This window comes from Propithecus coquereli, unplaced genomic scaffold (genome assembly GCF_000956105.1).
Source record: "Propithecus coquereli isolate 6110/MARCELLA unplaced genomic scaffold, Pcoq_1.0 Scaffold2, whole genome shotgun sequence".
Taxonomy (NCBI): Eukaryota; Metazoa; Chordata; class Mammalia; order Primates; family Indriidae; genus Propithecus; species Propithecus coquereli.
In genome coordinates this window covers 8252924-8256999 of record NW_012144966.1, presented here as the reverse complement: position 1 = coordinate 8256999, position 4076 = coordinate 8252924, and positions in this window count along the sequence as shown.

The following is a 4076-nucleotide window of genomic DNA, read 5'->3' as shown; positions in this document are numbered from 1 at the left end:
CCAGCTCTGATGTGACCGCTTCCGAGAGCCTTCCCTGCTTCACGCCCTCCTCCCAGCAGCGCTGCATTTGTGCACTGTGGGGGCTGCTTTATCCCTACCTGCTTCCTGGGCTAGCTCGGGACCCGGTAAGGACTGGGGGCTGCCTTGTCCATGCTTTTATCCTCAGCACCTCACACAGTGCCTGACGTATGGTAGGTGCTCAATAATTGCTTGCTGAATTGCGTTTGATCAAAGCATCCACTTGAGCATGCTCCCTTAGGAGAAAGATGAATGTCTTCTGAGTCTGCAGATGTACATTATCTTCTCAAAGCAGGCGCTGGAAGCTGCAATGAAGCACTGCTGCTTGTTGATATTCAATTCGCCGAGCATGAGTGCCAAGGAACGCCAGGCCACCTGTTCCTGCTTAACAGGCTGGCTCTGCGGGTGTGACAGGAGGGGTGGCCTGCCTGTCCTTGTGTTCCAAGTGCCAGAAGGACAAGGGATTTCCCTTTGAAGAGACATCTGCACCACTTCACTGTTCTGCGCTCTGCCTTTGCCGAGCTGCCCAAATGACTCATTTCAAGGGTCGTTTCTTGATCCTCACATATCTGCCAAAGAAGCCTCCGCAGGTTTTTCCTTGCGAGCTTTGGAAATGACAGGCTGACTGTGGTCTGGCAAAGGTGGAGAATGTCTCTTCCGCTCCTCATTCCCTCTCTCCTACCCTCTGACTTGGGTTATTCACAGTTTTTCCCAAGCAAATCTGAGAATAAATACTAAGCGTTAAGCTGACTACTAATTGATTTCCACTGCCTCTCAGGAGGAAAGGCCTTTCTACTAATTTTCTTTGGGAGTAATTCGAATCTGTTTATTTCAATGTTTCCTATGAAGTGAGAAACTGAAAGCTGACTCTTTACTGAGGATGATGGCTGGTTTTTGATCAAAGGGGCCAAGACTGTGATCAAATTGGTAACTTCTTTCTTATAAATGATGATTCTCAACTGTAAATAAGTCTCCTGCTATATAGTTTCAGATTCTACATTGCTTAGAAACCAAAGGTATGCATATCACGATGCTGCAGTGACCACACCACCTGACAATCCTTAAATGAGGCATTGTTATTCTAGATTTAGAAGTTTATTCATGCCTTGACTTCTTCAATTAAAGATTCCAGGGATAAATAATTCATAAACACGAGGACAGACTAGAGAAATAAAAGGTAACAGAAATAAAAGTCTAAGCAGACACCCAAGGTAGGATTGGGGGCTCTGAAGAACTACAGGGCTGGATGAATTCACACAGCGGATGTTAGCTGTGACATTCTCAGAGTTGTGGACCCTTTGGTTGTTTAAACATTCTGAATTTATTCTGAGTTTCTCCACAACCCAAACTGACTCAACAATTTATGATAATATTAACTCATTCCTATGTTTTATTCCTTTTGTTCTTTTGTGATAATAACAACAGGAGTCCATATCGACAGGGAAGTTCAGTCCAATTACAGGTAAAGGGCAGATCGTTTTGCTGACTTCCTTGTCATTAGTTTGTCCTAGGATGTTCTCATGATGTTATCTCCAAGTTGGAGCAGAATTACGTTATTTTACAAGATTTATCACCAATGGCTGCCAGTCATTCTCCTGCTGGTTGAACATTTGCTTTTTCATTCTTATCATTTTAAAAATCTAGTCATTCTATTTTAGCAGGAGCCACTGGTTCACATTCGGGAGTCCAGGACAGTAATAGAGACTGTTTTTTAATAATACTTTTATATTTGTGTGCTGACAGTTCCTTAGCTTGTATTATGCCATATGGGATAGAGGCCGTTTATGTGTGTGTATGTTTAGTGCACACACTCGTGTGCAAGTGTGTTCTTGTATGTTGAGTGTGAACTGATCAGTCTTGGGCAGAATATCCAAGGTCAGAATTTGAGATTTAGAGTTCTTTTTCAATCCAGCATTCACCTGCTGTGAGGCATTATGCAAACACAGTCATAAAAATCTCTAGCTGGAGGGGCCTCAGGTCATCAGATGCAGACAGTCACCAGGAGGCAGTGAGACAGAGGCAGGACCAGAACCCAAATTTCTTGATTTCTGAGTTACTTGCTGGCATCTGCTAATCAGGATGATTGAGGCACTGGTGTAATTTGACAAAGAATGTAGAAATGAAGATTTGTCCTTGAAGATGAGTGTTTTAAGGAAGAGAACAGAGAGCAGGAGGACTCACTGTTGACACTGGGGGTGGCTTCTGCTAATGGCTCATCTCACAGGTCTGGATGTTTCTGGTGTTCGGGTGCAGTCGGGTGGGGAGTGGAAGGACAGTCCCCTCCCATGCCATCTGTACATGGAGCTACATTGTGCTGTAGCACACAGGGCAAAAATGCAGCAAAGTTAAGGATCCTCTTGAAAATCTTTTAGGAAAAGACCGGCATAATGTCTCAGGAAGACAAACGTCACTAGCATTTCTTTCAGCATCAGACAGGTGACTGTTTCTTCAGGTAAGCACCAGGGGAAGTCCCTGGCTTGCATTTAGGGGCCATGATGTGCCCCAAACGCATCACTTTAGGCACTGAGCAGTGAGACGCTCACCCCACCAGAGGCCCGTGCTCCACAGTTAATGGAGGGGACAGTCGGGTCATATCTTCACCCCAGCTCATTCTGGGCTTACACAGGGCAGGCAGCAGGACCTACACTAAACAAAAACTAAAAACTCCTTAGAGATTTTATATTTGAATCAAGTAATTGAATTTAAGTAATTTAAAAGCATATTTGCATGGCCAATGCCACCATAAACTATGATTTTGTTGCATCCAATTAATTCCAATAGGAAAGTCCTAAAAATGCGAGTGTCCCACCTCATCAACAGACTTCTCTCTTCTCTTACGTACTTCCCACCATTTACTTTCTTTCTCCAAACTTACCTTCGATTCTTTTTAGCAGAATTCTTTTAAACCTCCCATTCCCACTGTGTATTGCTTAGAAAATGGTACTCACTTTCTATGTCCCTCTTTATTTTTTATGCATTCCCTTCTCTAAGCTTGTTAACTATAGCTTGTTTATCCTTTAAAGGTAAGGGTAAGGTTTTTTTTTTTTTTAATTAAAATCTTTTTACATGTTTATTTTGGAGGGTTTTTTTAAGGCAAAAATTATTTTAGTGACTTCTCTTGGTCAATTTTTCCTGCATTTAATTATGCTAATTTTCCAGCTCAGTCATTTATTGGCTGTATGATTTGGCACAATTTTCTTAATTATTTAAGCTTGTTTTCTTTTCTGTAAAATAGGGATGATAATAATAGCACCCTACTCAGAATTGTTTTTAAAAAGTCAATAAAATAATTAAAGTGCTTGGTTCAGGGTATAGCAAATGTTTAATTAATAGGAACTACTAAAATATTCAGTTTTTTAGATATAATATTTGCATTTTAAATTACATGCAAATTTCTGCTGTCTAAGGATAAAGAATATTTTTATTGTTAGTTTTCACCTCATTTTATTTCATCCCCACAGAACAACTGGGGCTGGGCTATGAAAACATTTTGAATAGGGGGATTTCCTCATAGCTTTTTATTTTTTTTAGTCTTTAATAGATTTTCCTTTTTAGAGCAGTTTAAGGCTCCCAGCAAGATCGAGTGGAAAGTACAGAGAGTTCCCCTACACCCCTGACCTGCACACACACAGCCCCCCCCCACCCCGCCATCGACATCCCGAACCAGAGTGGTACTCTTGTTACAATCAATGAACCTACACAATTGGCTTTTTATTTTTTTAATTGTAGTACTCTCGTGTTAGTGTAAGGGTCAATGGGGCAGAGCTTCGCCTTAACCTTTCATTGTCTCCTCAAGATGCGGGAGCTCCTTGGAATTGGATGGGCTGGTTAGAACCAGTGCGTCCTGTCTGACCATCCCTTTCCTGTCTCTTCTACTTATGAAGTTCTTTAAGGGCCTCCAAATGCAGAGACGCATCCAGAACATAACAAATGGGGTGGGAGACAGAGCCGGCTTCTGAAATGCCAGGGTTTACGCTGAAGGTACGTGGGCAGAATCCACCAACAAATAATCATGCCAGAGCCCATTCAACCCGAGGTCCGGGTGGGAGTGGTGAATG